The following is a 14,553-nucleotide window of genomic DNA, read 5'->3' as shown; positions in this document are numbered from 1 at the left end:
TATTTCTAATCGTAGGGAGAGGGATTGTAAGGCTTTAGCCAATTAAAAAAAGGCTCCAAAGGCTGCCAAAATTCCCTCTACTCATTTTACGCTGCCTTTTACCTCTCTATATAGGTAAAACGGCGCCATTACAGATTGAGCGCGACAATGCGTGAGTGGGTCGTACAGCGCATGCATTAATTGCGTTAAATATTTTAACGTGACACATTTAAAAAACAAAAAATTACTTCCGGTATCGGGATAAATTTGATAACCCTACCTTAAACCTAAACTAAAGACTCTGGATGAGTGTAACATATTATGTCTGTAACGTTAAATACAATTAGAAAACGATTTAATTAAAAAATATATATATATATTAAAAAAAGGCATGGCCGATATTTTTTTGCCGATTCCGATACTTTGAAAATCACGTGATCGGACCCGATCAATCGGGATGCCAATCGATCGGGACATCTCTAATTATATTATATTAGTAGAAACAACACTGCATCTTCAAAGGCATTTCCAACCCCCCTTTTTAAGGCTTGTTGCCTTGTCTTGTAAAATCGGTTGAATTCACTTCCCTCCTTGCAGTAGAATCAGAGTTTGTTCAACAGCTCAACTTTGATGAGTTAGTGGACGACTTTGCAAGAAGGAAGAGCAGAAAGAAACTTTTGGAGGATCCGAAGGTACGGTCGGTTGGCGGGGGTGGGGGGGGCTTGCAAACTCCTGGCCCTGGGGCCCAGACTCCCCATAATCTGGCACTGTTTGGGGTGCTCTGCTTTGCCACGAGTTAATTTCTCCCTCATGAGTTGTCTTTTCTCACACTTCTAATGCTCCCACATATGAAGTATTTATCATTACTTGGCTACTACAAGGACGACGCGTCTCTACTTTTGCAATCCAACCTCCATTTTCATCAGTAACATCCACCGTCAATGACGAGAAAACAAACAAACAAACGAGCCCCCCTGACTAATGGACCATAATTACTTTTTGTCAGCCCGACCGACTCAAACCAACCAAGCGTGGACTGACGACCCATCTGAATCTGCGTCGGTGTGTGTGCGCGGTTGCCTCATGGATGACGGAACAGAAGGGCAGCAATGTGGAGTGATTGGCCGGGGAGAAGATGATGATGGTGATGATGATGGCGCTCATCTGTGGCGGACGCCAGGTGCGCATCCGTCCCCGCGCTACCCACCCTACTCGCTTTCGTTGATTACGATGACCCTGCGCGTATGTAGCTAGCTCGCTATCATCCAAAGACAGTTCTAGCCCCCCTCGGGCGAGACGGTCTCGTAAAAGCTGACGTTCTGATTGATCGTGCTTGAAGAGAGACGATATTCCGCCGACATCCATATCAATAAAGCCTCTCGGCCTCGTCTTTGCCTTTTGTTTCTCTCGCGAGGAGCGCTGAGAAAAATCCATAGACAATTGATGGCGTCTGGGAGAACGGCTCTATTGGAGTATATCAAATCAACGTATCGGAGAAGGGAAAGTTTGGGCGGTGAATTAGAGACTGTTGTTGCTCTAAGTTAAGCAGAGTTGTCATTAAAGGACATGTGAAAGAGGAGGGAATTTCAACCTTTGAAGGAACAGTGGTCACTAAAGTGGACAGCTATTCAAAAGTTCTCATTAGCCTAATTTATTCACTGCCAGCTCAGGTCACAGAGTATGTGTTGTGGTCGTTTGGAAAAGAGGAAAATTATCAATGAAACCACCTATTGACGGCAATAGATTAAAGGGGGGCTGTCGTAGCTGACACGCCTCTACAACATCGCGTGGACATCAGGGACAGTGCCTTTGGATTGGCAGGCGGGGTGGTGTGTTCTAACTATACAGTCCCTGACAAAAGTCTTGTCTCTTATCCATTATGAAGAAACAATTGCTAATAACTAGGGCTGTCAAACGATTAAAATTTTTACTCGAGTTAATTACAGCTTAAAAATTAATTAATCGTAATTAATCGCAATTAATCGCAATTCAAACTATCTATAAAATATGCCATATTTTTCTGTAAATTATATATATATTCTGGTAAATAAATTGTTGGAATGGAAAGATAAGACACAAGATGGATATATACATTCAACATACGGTACATAAGGACTGTAGTGGGCATTTCACTCTACTGTCATTTAAATCTGTCTATGCTGTCCTCACTCCGAAGCGTCTACTTTTTCCAAAGCTAGGCACCTAGTGAACGATGCCTTAATAATCAGACTTCTTCCTTTTTCATCCGATTTATCAATAAAATAGCCTCAAACCATTGTCCTCTTTAGACCGTCATAAAACTACAAAAAAAAAAAAAAATGTACACAAGCATTGCATTAGCAACAACGTTAGCTTAGCACGCTATACAGGTTCACTAAACATAAACAAAGAGCGTCTCATACAAAAAATAGAACATTTCGCTTACTAACATAATATGTACATTCTTTACAACAACCATACTTACGGACAAATCTTGTCCAAGGATCATATAAGCACAACATCACAACGTGGGCGTCAGCCCGAGATGTCGTGCAGCCATACTGAACTGGCAAGAAAAAAATAAACCATGTCGCAAAGCGACCACAAGAGTTTGCTGTTAGACAGCACAATAAGCCTTGCTGTAAAGCTTACCAAAAGGCAGAATACTGTCTGAGCGGGACATGTGCGTTAATTGGGTCAAATATTTTAACGTGATTAATTAAAAAAAAAAAATTACCGCGCGTTAACGCGATAATTTTGACAGCCCTACTAATAACCTGACTTTTAATGATTCAATTGGTTTCAGAAATGGCTCATATGAAAGCTAAGACCCTCCCAAATGATGTTGAATGTACAAAAATATATTGGTTTCACTGAAAACATTTTTTTCATTTAATGAAGACATAAAGGTCAACTTTTGGCTAGACAAAAGTTTGGTCGCCTACAGAAAGTAGTGTGAAAATTGCACAAAAAATTTACTTCAAATACAATAAAATGTTACATAACATAAGCGAATTGAATAGTGGTGCTGTGAGATCCAAATTTAATATTTTGTATGACCAGGCCTGGCGGCTTGGACGGGCATTAGGGGGCCGGGCCCGCCCTGAGAGACTGCTCTGCCCGCCCTGGCTCGATTAGACTGTACTGTTTAATTTTTTTTTTTTTTTTAAATCTTCCACAAATAACACACGAAGAGAGGACGAATCCTATATTCATCCTATCTTGATCGGTCGTCATTCAATTCAACCAATCTGAGCAGCGAACGAAGGCAATTTCTAGCCAATCACAGATAAGGGGGGCGGGCCTACTCGCCTTGCCTAGTACACCAGACAAACCGCTGTTCCAGCTATTGAGTCTGGCTACCATTCAGAGGATACAATTTCCAGGGCGGAGCAAGCCACAGCAAACAGACAGCGGAGTGGACCAATCAGCGACGGGCAGACGTGACGTTAGTAAAACGACGCGGGCAGGACGAGGGACTTGCGCGCGGAAGTAAACATACGAGGAGAGCGGAGTTTATTCAACATGGCTAGCGCGAGACGGACTGTGGTCAATGACTCGTGTCGATGTGTTTTTGGTCATTTAAAACTGATTTTACCGTGGATTGGAACATATTCTCGGCTCTCCCGTTCACCATCTGTGTTGTTGAGGAGACGACTTCCGACGCGCAAGAGTGACGTTGCTCGTTAAGAACACGTCACGCAAATAAACGAATCTGATTTGTCGATTGATTTTGTACCTGCTCGAGAGGCCGTTAATCGGATGGTTCCCAGACTATTTCTCTCAGTGTTTGAAAAATACAGGGAGAACAGTCTGGCCGTGCCAGGCAACGACTCGCCGGCCATTGGGAGCTCATGTTTATCGGTGCATATGTTATGTTTACGTTGAAGCACTTTAGTTGAATGAATGCACACAGAACTGTACCATCGTTTTTCGCATACCTGTCAAGTTGTAAAGGTTTCGGTGTAATTTGTACAGGTGAGCACTGATTTTAAACGTGTACGCCGTACGTTCAAAATCTGTACGTTTTTCGTGCATTACGTTTTTTTTTCTCCGTTCGGAGTTTGTCACCGTTTTGGCACCGAGACGATGTGCGTCCCCGTTACTACGTTGGTTGAACGACACGGGAAAAGTCAGAGACACTGAGAGAGAAGAGTGTTTTGACGCTGTATCAAATGCGATGCTAGGCGGCTCCAATATTTCCGGACCGTAGCCGACAGCCTACAATCTACGCCTAGAAATCAAATGCTTATAGAACTACATGCGAAATGACAGATGGCGGCATTAATAAACAGCCGCCGTTTTGAAACAGTAGACTGCTTAGAAAGGCACCTTCCTAGCTAACTTAAATAACTTTTTATGTAAAATACTCCAAAATCGGCAAAATCTTGACTTGAATCTATCTTTAAATGATGAAAGAGTTTTAAAACTTGAACATGTCGGAAGTAGACAGAAGGGAACTAATGCAAAAACGGTTGCAATTTAAACAACTTTAACAGTTAATTCACAACATTAAACGATTTCCAAACATAGCAAAGGTTACTATGTTTTTTTCTTTTTTTAATGAATTTTTATTGAAAAAAAAAAAAAAAAACACATGAAAGGTAACACCAGTTACTAATTACTCTTACCTTCAGGTAACCGAGTTACTAACTCAAATACTTTTTGGAAGAAGTAATTTGTAACTAATGAATTACTTTTTTAAAAATTGATTACCAACACTGGTTGTAAAGATGAAGTCTGCAGAATGAAAAGTGACGAAAGCTGAGATTTCATTCTGCCAATTAGTTGCCAAACACAGTTTGCCTGCAGCTATTGCTGATGACTTCTCAGAAATAGCAAAAGAAATGTTCCCTGACTTAAAGATTGCATGGTTAAGTTAATTTTATCAATTGACCTTTTTAATTTATAATTGGACAAACTAACGAACCAACTTCAAGTCAAATTGAATTGCGAGCTGAAGTGCCATGAATTGCAGCCACCAAGACATGATAGAAAATTGCCAAAAGTGCTTCATACAATTATAACAAAAGTCACTGTTAAATTTAGGTAATCATGATGGAGCTGAAGATATTGATTTTTTTATTTTACCAGGTTATATTTTACAATATTATAAATAAATTCATATTATTTTAAAAATAGAGTTTTATTTTTGTTTCATATTGCACGCCAAATAGAATGTTGTAAGATTAGTCACCAATTTGTAAAGGCATACGTCACTATTTGTGAAGATTGCCAACGGCCTCGGGTTGACAGGTATGTTTTTGTTTGTCTTATAGATTTTACGATGAACTACCACTTGTGACTTCAGTGACAAAAAATATTTCAGTGCACTGATGTAGTAATGTACGGGTAATAACGCCACTGTTCAGGCTAAATTTACGTTGAAGAAGTGTGCCCCCCCAGAAAAATGTAATGCCCCCCCTGTGATTTCTTTCTGCAGCTGGGTCTGTGTATGACTTCCATGGGCTTCGGCAAGGATTCATGCAATTTATTGATGAAGTCATAGGGAACATCAAAGAAAGCAGTCTTGCATGCCTCCCAGAGTTCATCAACATTCTTGGGTTTCGTCTTCCATGCTTCCTCTTTCATCCTGTTCGTGTCTGGTGACTGGGCTGGCCAGTCCTGGAGGATCTTGATCTTCTTTGCCTTGAGGAACTTTGAGGTAGAGATTGAAGGATGCAATGGAGCTGCAGAATGTGTCCCTTTTTATGGTTAGGAATGTAAGACGCAGCTAAGATTTGTTGATATTTCAGACTATTTATGTTGCCTTCCACCCTGCAGCTCTCTCGCACACCCCCATACTGGATGTAACCCCAGAACATGATTTTGCCACCACCAAACTTCACTGTTTTCTGAGTGAATCTCGGATCCATGCGGGCTCCAGTAGGTCTCCTGCAATATTTGTGGTGACTGTGGTGTAATTCAATGAAAGATTCATCTGAAAAATCCACCTTTTGCCACTTTTCCAGCGTCCATCCTTTTGACTGGCTGTGGGCCTTGGCAAATACCACACATTTTTTTTAATTGTCTGCCCCCTGAGAGATAAATAGTCTGAAATATCAACAAATCTTAGCTTCCTCTTACATTCCTAACCATAAAAAGGGACCAATTATGCAGCAGGATGGTGCTCCACACGCATACTTCAATCTCTACCTCAAAGTTCCTCAAGGCAAACAAGATCAAGATCCTCCAGGACTGGCCAGCCCAGTCACCACACATGAAGAGGATGAAAGCGGAAGCATGGAAGACGAAACCCAAGAATATTGATGAACTCTGGGAGGCATGCAAGACTGCTTTCTTTGATGTTCCTGATGACTTCATCAATAAATTGTATGAATCTTTGCCGAAGCCCATGGAAGTCATAGAAAAGGTCTTAGTTTTCATATGAGCCATTTCTGAAACCATTTAAATAATTAAAAGTCAGGTTATTAGCCATTGTTTCTACAAAATGGATAAGAGACAAGACTTTTGTCAAGGACTGTATAGGGATCACACTCCTCAGCCTCCCCGGTAAAGTCTATTCAGGGTTGCTGGAGAGGAGGGTCCATTGGGAAGTCGAATCTCGTATTCAGAAGAAGCAGTGTGGTTTTCATCCCGGCCTTTAAACAGTGGACCAGCTCTACACCCTCGGCAGGGTCGCCAAGAATGCATGGGAGTTTGCGTAACTGGTCTACATGTGTTTTGTGGAGTTGGAGAAGGCGTTCCACAATGTCCCTTGGGAAGTCATGTGGGTGCGAGCCCCTTGGTTAGGGCTGTTTGGTCCCTGTACAACCAGTGTCAGAGTTTGGTCCGCATTACTGGCAGTGAGTCGAATTTGTTCCCAGTGAGGGTTGGGCTCCGCCAAGGTTTTACTTTGTCACCGGTTTTGTTCATAAATTGTATGGACAGAATTTCTTGGTGCAACCAAATCATTGAGGGGGGCTGCTATTTGCTCTATCAAGCCATAATCTCCAACTCTCACTGTAGCGGCTCGCAGCCGAGTGTGAAGCGGTCGGGATGAAGGTCAGTGCCTGGAAACCCGCGACTGTGGTCTGCAGTCGGAAAAGGGTGGCAGGAGACAGCGGGAGCTCGACAGGGGGGATCGGTGCAACAGCGTCTGCAGTAATGCGGACTATGGTCACGAGCTGTGGGTCGTGACTGAAAGAACAAGATCCCGGATACAAGCGGCCGAAATGAGTTTCCTCTGCAGGGTGTCCGGGCTCTTCCTTAGAGACAGGGTTAGAAGCTCGGTTATCCCGGAGGGACTCCGTGTTGCGCCGCTACTCCTCTGCGTTCAGAGGAACGTGCAGAGGTGGCTTGGGCATCTGGTTTAGATGCCTCCCTAAAGAGGTGTTCTGAGCATGTCCTAACAGTGGGAGGCACCAGGGACGACCCAAGATACGCTGGAGAGTCTCTGCGCATAAGCCGCCACCCACCAAATTTGACACAAAAATGACATTTGTTCATTGATAAGCTGCACTGGACTATAAATTAGCAGCTGTCCTCACTGTATTATGGGATATTTACGCCAAAAGATATTAACCGGTAACACTTTATTTGACAGTGGCATCATACGACTGAAGCAATTGGCTGCAAAGCTTCATTGTTTGAAGAAGCTTCATTTGGCTATCACTGCTCCCTTGGGGGAGACAGTTAACCCCTGCTGCCACCTGCTGTCAACACTGTTGTTGTCCAACATTCCTCCAAGTATGCATTGCAGCGCTACAGATAAATAACAATAAATATTCATGTTCTGTGCTAATTATTTCTTCAGTGACTGTTCCAGTTGTTTCATTAATTGCTAGTTATGGTATATGCTAACAGTTTATTTGACAGTGGTGCCATAAGACTGTCATTAGACAATCATAATTATGACATGACACTGTCATAAGCATTAATGAACGCTTATAACTGATGTCTTTTAGTGTTATCCGGCAAATTATCTCAATTTTGAGTAAGTGAAATAATTTGCTGAATGACACTTAATGACATCCGTCATATGCATTTTGTAATGCCTATGATTGTGACGGTCTTATGACAGTCTTATGACGCCCCTGTCAAATATAGTGTTACCTACTAACCCAAATTAATCAACAAATAAGACGCACTGGACTATAAAGCCATGGATTCAAAATGAAGTAAAAAAGTAGCGACTTATAGTCCGAAAATGACCGTACTTTATGAATCTTGTACGACCCCACCAGTTATCTTTTGTTCTTCAATTCCTACAAGTACATTCTGCTTCCATAAAAGGACATAAAATCATCTTAGGAGAACGTCCTGACTGTTATCCTCATTAAAATGTGCTTCCGCAGCCATCTTTCAGTCATGTATACGTTTTTTTTTTCCATATTACATTTATAGCCTTTATAGATGTGTTCATTTTTCTCCCAGTGCAACAGGAAGTGGCTGAAACAATGCGCCGTTTGTAATTGATAATTATGTTCCATTGCAACCCAAAAAAAGATGTTTTATTTATACGTCTATTTTTTCTTTTTTTTTTTTTTTTTTTTTTACTGGCCTTGTTTCTCTTCAGTAATTATTCCTTTGCAATCACTGCGACTGTCTAATTGCAGTCCTCGCGGCTAATTTATGCGAGCCTTTGTTTTCTTCAAGGAGCACTTTTTTTTAAAGAAGGAAAAACAACACATCAAACAAATGGTGATATGTAAAGAATATAGCCACGGCGCATAGGCTTTAAAAATAAATTCCTGATTATTTTCATATGATAATAAGTCAAGAGTAAAGCAGGGAAATCAAAAGGGAAGTCATATAATGATGTATTGGCACAAATATGGCACTTATTGTTTTGTCTTGTCGGCGGCGCATTAGCATATTCCGTCTTTTTATTTGCCTTAAGCTGGAGTTATGTAGGACAGCTTGCTGACCATCATTCACAAGCTGCTGCCGTCGCACATTGTTTTTAATGTAAATGATGTTTGCCGTGATGGGAAGCCATTAAAGGCGCGCGTAAACATAAATACACGCTGGCCGAGCGCCCGCGGAAGACGCCGCGACGCTTACTTTATGCGTGAGGACAGGTAAAAAACACACAAATCCACAGCGGACGGCGGCTGTAATTGAATGCGACTCCCTCTGTACACTATCCGTAGCGGCGGGACGTCGGCGGCTAATTGGAATATACAGCTCCCTAAATTGCTGATGAACTCCGCCGAGAGGCTCGGCTGTCAGGCCCGCCGCGGATTTAGCGACGTTAACTAAGGTGGCGTGCGCGTTAGAGCCGTCGTTTGAAGGTGAGCGACGGGATGAGAGGCGGCGTGGCAAAGCACTGGAAAATTTCTCCAGCTAAATGTTGGAAAGACAGAAGTGATTATTTTTGGGCCAAAACAGGAAAGGTCAAATATCGGCACTCACCTTGGAACAATGTCACTTAAAGCTACTGTTAGAGTTGAAGCTAGGTTCATGTACATCCAGTATGGCTAAAAAGAACACGCAAGGAGTCGATGTAGTTTTGTGGAGGTTGGTAGTGTTGAAATTCGCTCCCCCCGGCCAAGACGCACGGAAACAGCGACAGCCAAAACAAGTGCCGCTCGGCCGATGCTGCCTCCGCGCGCGCCAACCGGGAAGGCAGAACTTCGCGCGTTCTCTTCTTATTTTTAACCCTTTGTACTGACTCCATGTTTCAAAAGTTTGAGGAAAACTCACCGAAAACAGGTTGACAATTTATTCGTCGACAGTGGTCAAAAACAAGGCAAAAACAGACGACGGAGGGACAATTCTGGATCCAAAACAAGGCCACATGTTTCCGAGCAGCAAAAATCTGTGTTATCTCAGTGTCCAGTCTTCAGTCTTCCACTTCTGGGTCAGTAACATCAGACTGGCATCGCCTTGAGAAAGAAATAATAACAGGATGTACCATCTCCGTTGTTCTTTTTGCACTGGCGATGAATATGGTGGTAAAGGCTGCTGAAGTGGAATGCAGAGGGCCTCTGTCCAGATCAGGTGTTCGACAGCCCCCCATAAGAGCCTACATGGACGATCTGACCATTACAACAACGTCAGTCCCAGGTAGCAGGTGGATCTTGCAGGGATTGGAGAGACTCACCGGATAGGCCAGGATGAGCTTCAAACCTGCAAAGTCAAGGTCCATGGTTCTGAAAAGGGGGAAGGTGGTCGATAAATTCCGGTTCTCAATCTCAGGAACCGTGATTCCATCGATCACAGAGCAACCAGTCAAGAGCCTGGGAAAGCTCTTTGACTCCAGCCTGAAGGACTCTGCTGCTATCCGGAGGTCTACTGAAGAGCTTGGTGGTTGGCTCGGCAAGGTGGACAAGTCTGGCCTGCCTGGCAGATTCAAAGCCTGGATCTACCAGCACTCCATCCTTCCCAGAATCCTGAGGCCTCTCCTCGTCTATGCAGTCCCAGTAACGACGGTGGAATCCTTTGAAAGGAAGATCAGCAGCTTTCTGCGGAAATGGCTGGGTCTTCCTCGCAGCCTCAACAGCGCTGCCCTGTACGGGACCAGCAACAACCTGCAGCTGCCCTTCAGTGGGCTCACTGAAGAATTCAAGGTGGCACGCACAAGAGAAGCCCTACAGTACAGAGAATCCAGGGACGGCAAGGTGTCATCAGCCGGCATAGAAGTGAGGACAGGAAGGAAGTGGAAGGCAGAAAAGGCAGTGGAGGTGGCTGAGTCACGCCTTAGGCAAAAGGCACTGGTTGGGACTGTGGCAACAGGGAGAGCTGGATTGCGCTACATCCCAAAGACCCAGGTCAGCCAGGCTCGGGGCAAGGAAAGACAACATCTACTCCAGGAGGAGGTCCGTGCAGGCCTGGAGGAAGAGCGAGTGGGCAGGGCATTGGGACTCCGGCAACAGGGAGCATGGACAAGATAGGAGGGCACTTTGCAACGCAAAGTCACCTGATCGAACATCATGCAGGCAGACCTCCACCGCGTCCGGTTCCTCGTAGCGGCAGTCTACGATTCCCTCCCCAGCCCAGCAAACCTCCATGTGTGGGGGAAGAGCGAGACACCCTCCTGCTCCCTTTGCTCCGGAAGAGGCTCCCTGGAACATCTCCTCAGCAGCTGCCCAAAGTCCCTGGCTGATGGTCGCTACCGCTGGCGCCACGACCAGGTACTAAAAGCAGTTGCCGAGAGTATAGCCACCGCCATCAGCTCTAGCAAACACCATCATGCTCCAAAGAAGGCCATCTCCTTCATCAAAGCTGGAGAGAGACCCCGTGCACGTCCAAAGATAACAACAGGACTCCTCCACACAGCCCCTGACTGGAAGCTCCACGTTGACCTGGGAAAACAGCTGAGGTTCCCCCAGCACATAGCAACAACATCGCTCCGGCCAGACATGATCATCCTCTCAGAGGCTTCAAAACACCTGATCATGCTGGAACTTACCGTGCCCTGGGAGGAGCGGATTGAGGAGGCTAATGAGAGGAAACGGGCCAAGTATCAGGAACTAGTGGAGGAGTGCAGGGGAAGGGGCTGGAGGACTTTCTATGAGCCCATAGAAGTCGGCTGTCGAGGCTTCGCAGGACGCTCCCTCTGTAAAGTCCTTGACCGGCTGGGAATCACAGGGGTGGCCAAGAAAAGGGCCATTCAGTCTGCAAGTGAAGCTGCAGAGAAAGCCACAAGGTGGTTGTTGTTGAAGAGGGCAGATCCGTGGGTTGCTACTGGGACACAAGCCGGGACTTGATCCACCCCGGCTGGGTCACTAGGACGAGGGTGTCTGATGTTGCGAGACCCGAAACACCCAATGAATCCTAGATACATCACTGATGATGTGTCCCAGCGCATCCAGGAGATGTATCTTTCAAGAAAAGTCCGTGATGAAGCGGGCCGTGCCAAAGGTGTGTCTGGGCGTTGCTTTTGGGTCTTCCCCTCTGTGGCCTGTTTTGGGCGGCTTAGGTTCGTGTGCGGGTGGGACGCCCGCTATCAACTTTGTTGTCCGGGCTGGCTGTACTTGTTTTAGGACAAAGCGCGTTGTCCTTGGAGTTTGCTGGGAGAGCTGATTGCAAGAGTTGGTGCGTTAATCTTGTTCGTGACGCACGCGTTGGGCTTCTGTGATAAGACAGCATTGTGTATCTCTTCTATTTCTTCTCATTAAACTATGGTGTGCCATTTATTGGATATTAGTAGTGCAGTCCTACCGTAAATATAAAAATGATCATATTTCCTGATTAGTTGTATTACGTGTGTAAGAGTAATGCAAACAGTTAGACGGTGCCTACGAGAAACTGTACCATTTTTTCTCATCTCCCCCTTATTAGCCCGGATCAGGTGATTCACTTTACTGTGTCAAAGGGCATGTAGTGGAGTCTGCTTAAACAATAGTTAGATGAATGTGTTAGACGAATGCAAACAATTATATGGTGTGTGCGATGACGGTACCTTTTCCCTTCAGTAGCTAATCCCCCAGATTGCTGTGATTCAGAATCGGGTCAATCCTTGGACGCCAAGAAATCAAAAAAATCCCCTCCTTTCAGTGAAAAACTGTGAAAAAGGTCAACGTGAAGTCATCACAGGCAAAAACTTCGACAGTTCGCGCTGGTCTGCGTTAGCTACTGTAGATATGTTACATCCGGCTCGAAGGACCAAGAAAATATTAGCTTTAAAGCTAGATATATGCACACCCAGGAAGTCGATGTAGCTTTTGTGGAGGTTGTTAACTGCTCCCCCCTAGTTGTTGTAATTCAGAATCGGGTCAATCCTTGGACGCCATCAACTAGAAAATTCACCCTCCTTCAGTGAACACTAGCTGTAAAAAAGGATTACATGAAGTGAAACTTTGACAGTGATAGTTCTTGCTGGTTGCCATCATCCAGATATGTTACATCCGGCTCGAAGGACCAAGAAAATGTTCAATTTGAAGCAAATGTACACCCAGGAGGTCGATGTAGCTTTTATGGAGGTCGGTAGCGCTAACCCTGGTTGCTCTAATTTGAAATCAGGTCAATCCTTGGACGCCAACAACTAGAAAAATCCCCTTCCTTCAGGGAAAACTAGCTGTGTAAAAGGACTACATGAAGTCGCCACAGCCAAAAACCTTGACAGTGATAGTTCTCGCTGGTTGGCGTCGTCTAGATATGTTATATCCGGCTCGAAGGACCAAGAAAATGTCCAATTTGTAGCAAATGTACACCCAGGAAGTCATGTATCTCCCCCTGGTTGCTGTAATTCAGAATGGCGTCAATCCTTGGATGCCAACAAACCAGTAAAATCACCCCCCTTCAGTAACAACTAGCTGTGACAAAGGTTGATGTGAAGTCGCCACGGCCAAAAACTTCGTAATAGTTCTCGCTGGTTGCCATCATCCAGATATGTTACATCCGGCTCGAAGGACCAAGAAAATGTTCAATTTGAAGCAAATGTACACCCAGGAGGTCGATGTAGCTTTTATGGAGGTCGGTAGCGCTAACCCTGGTTGCTCTAATTTGAAATCAGGTCAATCCTTGGACGCCAACAACTAGAAAAATCCCCTTCCTTCAGGGAAAACTAGCTGTGTAAAAGGACTACATGAAGTCGCCACAGCCAAAAACCTTGACAGTGATAGTTCTCGCTGGTTGGCGTCGTCTAGATATGTTATATCCGGCTCGAAGGACCAAGAAAATGTCCAATTTGTAGCAAATGTACACCCAGGAAGTCATGTATCTCCCCCTGGTTGCTGTAATTCAGAATGGCGTCAATCCTTGGATGCCAACAAACCAGTAAAATCACCCCCCTTCAGTAACAACTAGCTGTGACAAAGGTTGATGTGAAGTCGCCACGGCCAAAAACTTCGTAATAGTTCTCGCTGGTTGCCATCATCCAGATATGTTACATCCGGCTCGAAGGACCAAGAAAATGTTCAATTTGAAGCAAATGTACACCCAGGAGGTCGATGTAGCTTTTATGGAGGTCGGTAGCGCTAACCCTGGTTGCTCTAATTTGAAATCAGGTCAATCCTTGGACGCCAACAACTAGAAAAATCCCCTTCCTTCAGGGAAAACTAGCTGTGTAAAAGGACTACATGAAGTCGCCACAGCCAAAAACCTTGACAGTGATAGTTCTCGCTGGTTGGCGTCGTCTAGATATGTTATATCCGGCTCGAAGGACCAAGAAAATGTCCAATTTGTAGCAAATGTACACCCAGGAAGTCATGTATCTCCCCCTGGTTGCTGTAATTCAGAATGGCGTCAATCCTTGGATGCCAACAAACCAGTAAAATCACCCCCCTTCAGTAACAACTAGCTGTGACAAAGGTTGATGTGAAGTCGCCACGGCCAAAAACTTCGTAATAGTTCTCGCTGGTTGCCATCATCCAGATATGTTACATCCGGCTCGAAGGACCAAGAAAATGTTTAATTGGAAGCAAATGTACACGCATGAGGTCGATATAGCTTTTGTAGAGGTCGGTAGCTCTAACACTGGTTGGTCAAATTTGAAATCGGGTCAACCCTTGGACACCAACAACTAGATCACCTTCCTTCAGTGAAAACTAGCTGTGAAAAAGGACTACATGAAGTCACTACAGCCAAAAACTTTGACAGTGATAGTTCTCGCTGGTTGGCGTCGTCTAGATATGTTATACCCGGCTCGAAGGACCAAGAACATGTCCAATTTGTCGCAAATGTACACCCAGGAAGTCATGTAGCTCC

The 14,553-nt window shown here is 44.6% G+C and overlaps 1 pseudogene; it reads left to right on the top strand.

The window, feature by feature from the left end:
* The first annotated feature begins 1,062 nt into the window (after window positions 1-1,062).
* LOC130927184 (uncharacterized) lies at window positions 1,063-11,612 on the top strand (annotated as a pseudogene).
* Window positions 11,613-14,553: the final 2,941 nt, after the last annotated feature.

This window comes from Corythoichthys intestinalis, chromosome 1 (assembly GCF_030265065.1).
Source record: "Corythoichthys intestinalis isolate RoL2023-P3 chromosome 1, ASM3026506v1, whole genome shotgun sequence".
NCBI lineage: Eukaryota > Metazoa > Chordata > Actinopteri > Syngnathiformes > Syngnathidae > Corythoichthys > Corythoichthys intestinalis.
Note: the sequence above shows the minus strand (reverse complement) of the source record. Positions and strands in the feature narration are given on the sequence as shown.